The sequence below is a fragment of the Scyliorhinus canicula genome, chromosome 31, assembly GCF_902713615.1.
Source record: "Scyliorhinus canicula chromosome 31, sScyCan1.1, whole genome shotgun sequence".
Classification (NCBI taxonomy): domain Eukaryota; kingdom Metazoa; phylum Chordata; class Chondrichthyes; order Carcharhiniformes; family Scyliorhinidae; genus Scyliorhinus; species Scyliorhinus canicula.
Window position 1 is genome coordinate 7,588,747 of NC_052176.1, and position 12,763 is coordinate 7,601,509.

The window sequence follows — 12,763 nt, forward strand, 5'->3', positions numbered from 1 at the left end:
TTGTAACCCCACCCAACCTAAGGGGCAATTTAACACAGCCAATTCACCTAATCTTTGGACTGTGGGAGGAAACCGGAGCACCCGGAGGAACCCACGCAGACACGGGGAGGAAGTGCAGACTCCACACAGACAGTGACCTGAGGCAGGAATCGAACCCGGGTCCCTGGCGCCCTGAAGCAGCGGTGCTAACCACCGTGCCGCCTCTTATGGTCCCATTGGCCAGGCAGTGGACAGCTTGGATCTGAGGCACACGTACAAAATGGCATCAGGGGGAGAGAGAGAGAGAGGAGGAGGCAGAGAGGCGTCGGGGGGGTATTCCTGAGCAGGGGGCCCAGGCTGGCTGACGGGCGGCGATTGGGGAAGCGCGGATAAGATTGACGAGCGAGGCAACGAGTGGAAGTAACAGGGGGCGAGAAGCTTTGAAGGGCTCAGTGCAAGAGGGCGGTTGCAATCTCCAGGGAGGGGGGGAGGATTAACAGTCCACACGCACACTCGTGTTCACAAATCAATGAGAGCAAACTGAATATTCTCTTGTGCTCCCTTGTTTGAAATTTGCCACTCAGCACTCCCACCTTTGCAGTGCGCTGAAGACAGAAATTAATCTCTCTCTTCTTGTTAAGCACCGGCACAAACCTGCCCTTGATTATAATTAGCTCGCAGGCAAGTGCTTCCAATTCAGGGATAATTAGTCACTTCAATGCCAATACTGTTGTGTCGCAGTTCGGAGTTAAAGGGTTTATCCATCACAAGGCGAAGACGCAGCGGAGAGCCCTCAGGTACGGGAGACAGTGGCCGGGCTTGTCCGAGCCCCCCCCCCCCCCCCGCGCCGAAATCGTGCTGGGCGCAGGGGCGGAGAACGGGGCCTCAGCCGGCGCGGAAGCGTGCGTGGACCGCAGCCAGCAGTGTGGAGCCAAAACCGTGGAGCACTCGGCGCCGTGCTGGCCCCTCGTGGGCAGAATCCCGGCCAGTGAAACATCCACGGTGGGAGGCTCTCGGAGTTCGCAGGCTGTCAGGGTGGCGAAGCTGTCGGTGTTTGCCACTGCCAACTGCGGCAAAGAGCGGAGCAGTAGGCTTCAAGGATGCCGACAGGGCCCCACAGCCTTCCTGACCCCGCCGCCTTCGGCCCTTCTTATGGTCACATCGAGGGACGCGTTTCCCTCAGCTCCAACCGTCAAAACCTCCAATTGGAAAGCCTTTCTTTCTAGGCCTCTGTTCCAAGGAGAACAGTCCAACTTCTCCAACCTCTCCGACTGAATATTCCCGGTTCCTGGAACATCCGATGAACCTGCTCTGTCCACTTCACATCTTCCTGAGTACGGGGTCCAGAATCTTTCAAATGTTCTCTTCACGGGATGAGTTCGCTAACTCTCTTTTCTCTCTCCTCTCTCGTCTCACCCTCTCCCTTTCACCCCTCTGCTTTCCTTCTCCCTCTCACTTCTCTCCCCTTCTCACTCTCTCCTCCCTCCCTCTCTTCGTCTCCTCTTTCCCTCTCCCTCATCTCTACGTCTCTCTCTCCCCTTTCTCGCTCTCTCTCTCCCTTTCCATTCCCTTCCGTCTCCTCTTCTCACCTCTCTCCTCCCTCCTCCCGCCAGCTCTCCCCATTGTGTGACCACTCAGCACCTACCAAACCCACGACCCAGAAGGACGAGGGCAGCAGCAGACGCACGGGGAACACCCCCGCCTGCAAGTCCCCCTCTCCGAGCGCTCGCATCCGACTTAATAATAATCTTCACTGTCACAAGCAGGCTTACATAACGCTGCAATGAAGTTACTGTGAAAAACCCGTGTCGCCACATTCCAGCGCCTGTTCGGGTCACGGAGGGAGAATTCAGAATGTCCAATTCACCCAACAGCACGTCTTTCGGGGACTTGTGGAGGAAACCGGAGCACCCGGAGGAAACCCACGCAGACACGGGGGGGAGAACGTGCAGGCTCCGCACAGTGACCCAGGCCGGGAATCGAACCGGGCCCTGGAGCTGTGCAGCAACTGTGCTAACCACTGTGCTACGACCACCAGCGCTGCCCAACTCGGAAATATATCGCGCCGTTCCTTCACTGTGGCTGGGGTCAGAATCCAGGGAACCCCCCTCCCTACCAGCACGGTGGGTGTACCTACACCCCACGGGGACTGCGGCGGGTTCAAGATGGCGGCTTACCCGCCGGCCCCCCTCGAGGGGCAATTAGGGATGGGCCTATAGCCAGTGACGCCCACATAGAATTACAGTGCAGAAGGAGGCCATTCGGCCCATCGATGTCTGCACGGCTCTTGGAAGAGCACCTACCCAGGTCAACACCTCCACCCTTCCCCATAACCCAGTAACCCCACTCAACCCTAAGGGCAATTTTGGACACCAAGGACAATTAGCGCGGCCAATCCAACCTAACCTGCACATCTTTGGACTGTGGGAGTAGAACCGGAGCACCCGGAGGAAACTCCCACGCACATCCCGTGAACGAATGATAAACAAACCGGCTGAACGGACAGATTTCCCTGTCTATAATTTTCTCACACTTAAACCCAATATCGCACATCAAACAAAACAGACCAGTGTGCCAAGTTTTAGCTCACTGGGCTAAATTCGCTGGCTTTTAAAGCAGACCGAGGCCAAGCCAGCAGCACGGTTCGATTCCCGTAACAGCCTCCCGACAGGCGCCGGAATGTGGCGACTAGGGGTCTTTTCACAGTAACTTCATTGAAGCTACTCGTGACAATAACCAATTACCAAACTGATTTGGAAAACATATTGCGTCCTTTGTCGGCGCTGGTCAGGTCCTGAGGCTGCCGAACGGCACAATGGGACTGTCTTCCACCATTCAGAACGTAGCTGTACAGGAGCACAGAATCACACCCGCACCGTTACAGATCACACCCGCACCGTTACAGTCACACCAGCACCGTTACAGATCACACCCGCACCGTTACCGATCACACCAGCACCGTTACAGATCACACCCGCCACCGTTACAGATCACACCCGCACCGTTACAGATCACACCCGCACCGTTACAGATCACACCCGCACCGTTACAGATCACACCCGCACCGTTACAGATCACACCCGCACCGTTACAGATCACACCCGCACCGTTACAGATCACACCGCACCGTTACAGATCACCCCGCACCGTTACAGATCACACCCGCACCGTTACAGATCACACCCGCACCGTTACAGATCACACCCGCACCGTTACAGATCACACCCGCACCGTACAGATCACACCAGCACCGTTACAGATCACACCCGCATCGTTACAGATCACACCCGGACCGTTACAGCACACCCGCACCGTTTACAGATCACACCCGCACCGTTACAGATCACACCGGACCGTTACAGATCACACCCGCACCGTTACAGATCACACCCGGACCGTTACAGATCACAGCCGCACGGTTTCAGATCACCCGCACCGTTACAGATCACACCCGCACCGTTACAGATCACACCCGCACCGTTACAGATCACACCCGCACCGTTACAGATCACACCCGCACCGTTACAGAGCACAACCCCGCACCGTTACAGATCCACACCCGCACCGTTACAGATCACACCCGCACCGTTACAGATCACACCCGCACCGTTACAGATCACACCCGCACCGTTACAGATCACACCATCACCGTACAGATCACACCCGCACCGTTACAGATCACACCCGCACCGTTACAGATCACACCCGCACCGTTACAGATCACACCCAGCACCGTTACAGTGGACACTCCGGACACCAGCACCGTTACAATGGACACTCCGGACACCAGCACCGTTACAGTGGGGTCTCCGGACACCAGCACCGTTACAGTGGACACTCCGGACACCAGCACCGTTACAATGGACACTCCGGACACCAGCACCGTTACAGTGGACACTCCGGACACCAGCACCGTTACAGTGGGGTCTCCGGACACCAGCACCGTTACAGTGGACACTCCGGACACCAGCACCGTTACAGTGGACACTCCGGACACCAGCACCGTTACAATGGACACTCCGGACACCCGCACCGTTACAATGGGACACTCCGGACACCAGCACGTTACAGTGGACACTCCGGACCACCGGCACCGTTACAGTGGACACTCCGGGCACCCGCACCGTTACAGTGGGGTCTCCGGACACCAGCACCGTTACAGTGGAGACTCCGGACACCAGCACCGTTACAATGGACACTCCGGACACCAGCACCGTTACAGTGGACACTCCGGGCACACCCGCACCGTTACAGTGGGGTCTCCGGACACCAGCACCGTTACAGTGGAGACTCCGGACCACCAGCACCGTTACAGTGGACACTCCGGACACCAGCACCGTTACAGTGGACACTCCGGACACCAGCACCGTTACAGTGGGGTCTCCGGACACCAGCACCGTTACAGTGGGGTCTCCGGACACCAGCACCGTTACAGTGGACACTCCGGACACCAGCACTGTTACAATGGACACTCGGACACCAGCACCGTTACAGTGGACACTCCGGACACCAGCACCGTTACAGTGGGGTCTCCGGACACCAGCACCGTTACAATGGACACTCCGGACACACACACCGTTACAGTGGGGTCTCCGGACACCAGCACCGTTACAGTGGACACTCCGGACACCAGCACACCGTTACGTGGGACACTCCGGACACCAGCACCGTTACAGGGGGGTCTTCGGACACCAGCCACCGTTACAGTGGGGTCTCCGGACCCCAGCACCGTTACAGTGGGGTCTCCGGACACCAGCACCGTTACAGTGGGGTCTCCCGGACACCCAGCCACCGTACAGTGGACAACTGCGGACACCAGCACCGTTACAGTGGGGGTCTCCGGACACCAGCACCGTTACATGGACACTCTCCGGGACACCAGCACCGTTACATGGACACTCAGGGACACCAGACACCGTTACAATGGACAATCCGGACACCAGCACCGTTACAGTGGGGTCTCCGGACAGCAGCAGCCGTTTACAGTGGACACTCCGGACACCAGCACCGTTACAGTGGGGTCTCCGGACACCAGCACCGTTACAGTGGGGTCTCCGTACACCAGCACCGTTACAGTGGGGTCTAGGACACCAGCACCGTTACAATGGACACTACGGACACCAGCACCGTTACAGTGGAGACTCCGGACACCCGCAGCCGTTACAGTGGACACTCCGGACACCAGCACCGTTACAGTGGACACTCCGGACAACAGCACCGTTACAGTGGGGTCTCCGGACACCCGCACCGTTACAGTGGACACTCCGGACACCAGCACCGTTACAGTGGACACTCCAGATACCAGCACCGTTACAATGGGGTCTCCGGACACCAGCACCGTTACAGTGGACACTCCGGACACCAGCACCGTTACAGTGGAGACTCCGGACACAGCACCGTTACAGTGGACACTCCGGACACCAGCACCGTTACAGTGGGGTCTCCGGACACCCGCACCGTTACAGTGGGTCTCCGGACACCAGCACCGTTACAGTGGAGACTCCGGACACCAGCACCGTTACAGTGGGGTCTCCGGACACCAGCACCGTTACAGTGGACACTCCGGACACCAGCACCGTTACAGTGGGGTCTCCGGACACCCGCACCGTTACAGTGGACACTCCGGACACCAGCACCGTTACAATGGACACTCCGGACACCAGCACCGTTACAGTGGAGACTCCGGACACCAGCACCGTTACAGTGGACACTCCGGACACCAGCACCGTTACAGTGGAGACTCCGGACACCAGCACCGTTACAATGGACACTCCGGACACCAGCACCGTTACAGTGGACACTCCGGACACCAGCACCATTACAATGGACACTCCGGACACCCGCACCGTTACAGTGGGGTCTCCGGACACCAGCACCGTTACAATGGACACTCCGGACACCAGCACCGTTACAGTGGGGTCTCCGGACACCAGCACCGTTACAGTGGACACTCCGGACACCAGCACCGTTACAGTGGGGTCTCCGGACACCAGCACCGTTACAGTGGACACTCCGGACACCAGCACCGTTACAGTGGGGTCTCCGGACACCAGCACCGTTACAGTGGACACTCCGGACACCAGCACCGTTACAATGGACACTCCGGACACCAGCACCGTTACAGTGGACACTCCCGGACACCACGCACCGTTACAGGTGGGGTCTCCGGACACCAGCCCCGTTACAGTGGACACTCCGGACACCAGCACCGTTACAATGGACACTCCGGACACCAGCACCGTTAGTGGGGTCTCGGACACCAGCACCGTTACAGTGGACACTCGGACACCAGCACTGTTACAGTGGACACTCCGGACACCAGCACTGTTACAGTGGACACTCCGGACACCCGCACCGTACAGTGGGACATCCGGACACCAGCACCGTTACAGTGGGGTCTCCGGACACCAGCACCCGTTACAGTGGACACTCCGGACACCAGCACCGTTACAGTGGGGTCTCCGGACACCAGCACCGTTACAGTGGGGTCTCCGGACACCAGCACCGTTACAATGGGGTCTCCGGACACCAGCACCGTTACAATGGACACTCCGGACACCAGCACCGTTTACAGTGGGGTCTCCGGACACCAGCACCGTTACAGTGGACACTCCGGACACCAGCACCGTTACAGTGGAGACTCCGGACACCAGCACCGTTACAGTGGACACTCCGGACACCAGCACCGTTACAATGGACACTCCGGACACCAGCACCGTTGCAGTGGACACTCCGGACACCCGCACCGTTACAGTGGGGTCTCCGGACACCAGCACCGTTACAGTGGGGTCTCCGGACACCAGCACCGTTACAGTGGGGTCTCCGGACACCAGCACCGTTACAGTGGGGTCTCCGGACACCAGCACCTTTACAGTGGACAGTCCGGACACCAGCACTGTTACAGTGGAGACTCCGGACACCAGCACCGTTACAGTGGACACTCCGGACACCAGCACCGTTACAGTGGACACTCCGGACACCAGCACCGTTACAGTGGACACTCCGGACACCAGCACCGTTACAGTGGGGTCTCCGGACACCCGCACCGTTACAGTGGGACACTCCGGACACCAGCACCGTTACAGTGGGACACTCCGGACACCAGCACCGTTACAATGGACACTCCGGACACCAGCACCGTTACAGTGGGGTCTCCGGACACCAGCACCGTTACAGTGGGGTCTCCGGACACCAGCACCGTTACAGTGGACACTCCGGACACCAGCACCGTTACAGTGGACACTCCGGACACCAGCACCGTTACAATGGACACTCCGGACACCAGCACCGTTACAGTGGGGTCTCCGGACACCAGCACCGTTACAGTGGGGTCTCCGGACACCAGCACCGTTACAGTGGACACTCCGGACACCAGCACCGTTACAGTGGGGTCTCCGGACACCAGCACCGTTACAGTGGACACTCCGGACACCAGCACCGTTACAGTGGGGTCTCCGGACACCAGCACCGTTACAGTGGACACTCCGGACACCAGCACCGTTACAGTGGGGTCTCCGGACACCAGCACCGTTACAGTGGGGTCTCCGGACACCAGCACCGTTACAGTGGAGACTCCGGACACCAGCACTGTTACAGTGGGGTCTCCGGACACCAGCACCGTTACAGTGGACACTCCGGACACCAGCTCCGTTACAGTGGACACTCCGGACACCAGCACCGTTACAGTGGGGTCTCCGGACACCAGCACCGTTACAGTGGACACTCCGGACACCAGCACCGTTACAGTGGGGTCTCCGGACACCAGCACCGTTACAGTGGGGTCTCCGGACACCAGCACCGTTACAGTGGGGTCTCCGGACACCAGCACCGTTACAGTGGACACTCCGGACACCAGCACCGTTACAGTGGGGTCTCCGGACACCAGCACCGTTACAGTGGGGTCTCCGGACACCAGCACCGTTACAGTGGGGTCTCCGGACACCAGCACCGTTACAGTGGGGTCTCCGGACACCAGCACCGTTACAATGGACACTCCGGACGCCAGCACCGTTACAGTGGGGTCTCCGGACACCAGCACCGTTACAGTGGACACTCCGGACACCAGCACCGTTACAGTGGACACTCCGGACACCAGCACCGTTACAATGGACACTCCGGACACCAGCACCGCTACAGTGGAGTCTCCGGACACCAGCACCGTTACAATGGACACTCCGGACACCAGCACCGTTACAATGGACACTCCGGACACCAGCACCGTTACAGTGGGGTCTCCGGACACCAGCACCGTTACAGTGGGGTCTCCGGACACCAGCACCGTTACAATGGACACTCCGGACACCAGCACCGTTACAGTGGGGTCTCCGGACACCCGCACCGTTACAGTGGACACTCCGGACACCAGCACCGTTACAGTGGGGTCTCCGGACACCAGCACCGTTACAATGGGGTCTCCGGACACCAGCACCGTTACAGTGGACACTCCGGACACCAGCACCGTTACAATGGGGTCTCCGGACACCAGCACCGTTACAGTGGGGTCTCCGGACGCCCGCACCGTTACAATGGACTCAATTAATCCTCGGATTAATTAAAAAAAACACAGTTCCCAGTGGGTGCCACGATCAGGCGGCAGATTCTCGATCACAGGACGCAAACTTCAATTCGGTCTCCATTGTGTGACGTGCTTCATAGCTCCGAATGTTTGCTTCTTTTCTGTCTTCATCTCTCTTCTCTCCCTCCCTTTCTTCTCTCCCTTCTTCTCCCCTGCGCTCTCTTCCTCTCTCTCCCCTTCTTCTCTCCCTCTCTCTTCTTTCCCTTTCCCCACTCTCTGTGTCTCTCTCCCTCTCTCCCCCCCCTCTTTTCTCCCTCTCTCCTTTTCCTGCTCTCTCTTCTCTTCTCTCCCTCTCTCTTCTTTTCCGCTGTGTCTTCCTCCCTCTCCTCTACCTCTCTTTTCTCCCCTTCTCTCTCCAGCTGGTGGGAAGGTTCGGAAAATCCTGCCCAATGTTGGGGAGCTGCAATGACTGCAGATCCTTGACGCAGATCCTTGCAGGACAGGCCGACACGGCAGCGCCTGGAATCCTTTTGTTCGGTGTTAAATTTCCATCAAAAATTGACTCAGGAGGGACAATTTTCCCGGCAGCAGCGGACTGCAAAGGAGTACATTTCGTGACAATTTTGGAGCATTAACCGGGAAGGCAATGTGTCGCTATACAGCGGAGGTCCAATCAGTGACGAGTGCGGCTACAATTATACCCTCGTTTTGTAGCAACCATAAGCATTACATTCAGACAGACAACGCACACACAGGCGCGCGCACAAATTAATTGCCTCGCCGTTTAACTTTTCCAAAATGAGATGATGGAATGATTGTGCAGAATTTCAGAACTCGTCTGGGAAGAACGTTGCGTGTCGATCCACTGTTCAGGGGCCGGTTTAGCTCACTGGGCTAAATCGCTGGCTTTTTAAAGCAGACCAAGGCAGGCCAGCAGCACGGTTCCCGTCCCAGCCTCCCCGGACAGGCGCCGGAATGTGGCGACTAGGGGGCTTTTCACAGTAACTTCAATGAAGCCTACACGTGACAATAAGCGATTTTCATTTTCATTTAATTTTCATTTTCTGTCGATCCGCTCTGCCCCAAGGACCTTGTGGTCCGGGCAAGTCGGAGTATAGTTTGCCGCACAGAATGCCAGAACGTGGGCGGGAATGGGAGGGGGGGGGGGGGGGCTGTTACGCTGGAGAAAAGCAAATTGCTGCGGATGCTGGGATCTGACAAGCAAAAAACGCCGGAAAACCTTTGACGGCTGAGTTCGAAGGGGTTTTGACAGGAAGGATGCGGTGAGCGGGTTGGATAATCCATGTGGAGGTCGTGCACATTAGCCAGGAGCGATCAGTGCCTGCTCTGATAATCCAATGCAAGCAAGATTGAGACCAGACGCATTACCAAACCAATTTATCCAATCAATTCTATTGTCAGGGAGCTCCCAACGCGCTTGGGAAGTTGTCTCGTTCCGGGATAACGGAGTATGACCTCCTCCTGGTATCTGTGTCATTAATGCCTCCCTGGGGAATTTATTACTGAGGTTGTTTGTTATGTTGTCTCTTGATATGTTAAAGGTTTTGAAGATGACGCACACTGCGAGTCAGATTTTACACGTGACAGATGCTTCTGTCCGTATTTACAATGGGGTCGGGCGATGTAACCGGGCCGGGTTGTAAGTTCCACCCTCCTCTCATTTATTTTAATAAATGTTTTTATTGGGTTTTTTTTTGAACAAGGTATAATTACCGTTATGTACACAGAATAAGAAACACATATATACACACATTTAGAGGAGAAGGGCACACCCCAACATAAAAAAAATACAATAACATATGAAATGGAATAACTGGTGGGGTATTGTGCATCAGCTCGACAGCGGCATCTCTGTACATCTGGCAAAATTACCCACGGTTCGCCTCCCTCTCCCCAGGTTTAGCCGTCCGTCCCCCCCCCCCCCCCCCCCTCCCAGTCCATCTCTCCCCTCCATGCCCCGGCTACCTTCCCCCCAACTCCCGACCATTTCCCCCTGATTCTTGGCCACCTCGGCTATTCTTCCTCTTGTTCGTTGGCCACAAACAGGTCCCGGAACAGTTGCCTGAATGGCTCCCACGCTCTGTGGAAGCCGTCGTCCGACCCTCGGATGGCGAATTTGATTTTCTCCATTTGGAGAGATTCCGAGAGGTCGGACAGCCAGTCTGCAGCTCTGGGCGGTGCTGCTGACCGCCAGCCAAACAGGATTCTACGGCGGGCGATCAGGGAGGCAAAGGCAAGGGCGTCCGCCCTCCTCCCCAGGAATAGATCTGGCTGGTCTGAAACCCCGAAGACCGCCACTATCGGGCATGGCTCCACCCTCACCCCCACCACTTTGGACATAGCCTCGAAGAAGGCTGTCCAGTACTCCACAAGTCTGGGGCAAGACCAGAACATGTGGGCGTGGTTGGCCGGGCCTCTTTGGCACCGTTCACATCTGTCCTCCACCTCCGGGAAGAACCTACTCATACGGTTTGTTGTTAAGTGGGCTCTATGTACCACTTTTAGCTGCGTCAGGCTGAGCCTTGCGCACGTGGAGGTGGAGTTGACCCTATGCAGTGCTTCGCTCCAGAGTCCCCACCCTATCTCCATCCCCAGGTCGTCCTTCCATTTCCTTCTTGTGGCGTCCAGTACGGTGTCGTCCCTTTCTACCAGTCGGTCATAAAGGTCGCTACAGTTCCCTTTCTCTAGGATACTTGCGTCCAGTAGGTCTTCCAGTAGTGTCTGTCGTGGCGGTTGTGGGTACGTCCTTGTCTCCTTTCGTAAGAAGTTTTTGAGCTGGAGGTACCGTAGCTCGTTCCTCCTGGCTAGCTGAAATTTCTCTGTCAGTTCGTCCAGTGTTGCGATCCTGCCGTCCGTGTATAGGTCCCTGACTGTCAGTGTCCCCCCGTCCTGCCTCCACCTTTTGAAGGTGGCGTCGGTCAGTGCTGGTTTGAACCTATGGTTGTTGCAGATGGGAGCCCTGTTCGACATTTTGGTCAGGCCAAGTTGCTGCCGCAGTTGGTTCCAGGATTGGAGGGTGGCTGTCACCACTGGGCTGCTGGAGTGTTTTTTGGGTGGGGATGGGAGTGCTGCCGTGGCGAGGGCCCGAAGGGAGGTCCCCGTGCAGGAGGCCTCCTCCGCACGCACCCACTCGGCTTCTGGCTCCTGGATCCATCCCCTTACTCGCTCGGCTGTTGCCGCCCAGTGGTAGAATTGTAGGTTTGGGAGGGCTAGCCCCCCCTGGATTTTGTTTTTTGTAGGACCTTCTTTGGGATCCTAGCATTTTCCCACCCCCCCATACGAACGCCATGATTAGTTTGTCTGGTGCTTTGAAAAAGGCCTTGGGGATGTAGATCGGAATGGATCTGAATAGGAAGAGGAACCTGGGCAGTACGTTCATTTTGATCGTCCGGACTCTCCCTGCAAGGGAGAGTGGGAGTGTGTTCCATCTTTGCAGATCCTTTTTTACTTCCTCCGCCAGGCTGGTGAGGTTCCATTTGTGGATCCCTTTCCAGTCATGGGCTATTTGGATCCCCAGGTAGCGGAATTTTTGTCGGGCTTGTTTGAACGGCAGCCCCTTTAGTGCTGCCCCCCCCCCCCCCCCCCCCCCTTGCGGGTGTACTGGGAAGATCTCGCTTTTGCTCATGTTGAGTTTGTAGCACGAGAAGGCTCCAAACTCTTTCAGGAGCGCAATGATTCCATCCATGCTGCTTTGTGGGTCCGAGATGTAGAGGAGCAGGTCATCTGCATAGAGTGAGACTCTGTGCTCTCGCCTCTCCTTCGGATCCCCCTCCAATTTTTTGCTGCCCTGAGCGCGATTGCTAGCGGTTCGATTGCTAGTGCGAACAGCAGTGGGGACAGTGGGCATCCTTGTCTGGTGCCCCTGTGCAGCTGGAAGTATTGGGAGTTGGTATTGTTGGTCCGTACGCTCGCCATGGGAACGTTGTATAGGAGCTTTACCCAGGAGGTGAACTCTGTTCCAAGCCCGAACCGCTCCAGTACCTCTATGAGGTATTCCCATTCGACTCTGTCGAAGGCCTTTTCTGCGTCTAGGGAGACGATCACCTCTTGTGTTCTCTCCCTGGAGGGGATCATTATCACGTTCAGCAGGCGCCTGATGTTCGAGGTAAGCTGTCTACCTTTGACGAAGCCCGTCTGGTCCTCTGTGATTTTGGCTAGGATTTTGGCCAGTATTTTGGCGTCTGCGTTCAGCAGAGATATGGGTCTGTAAGACCCACGTTCCGTTGGGTCTTTGTCTTTCTTAGGTAT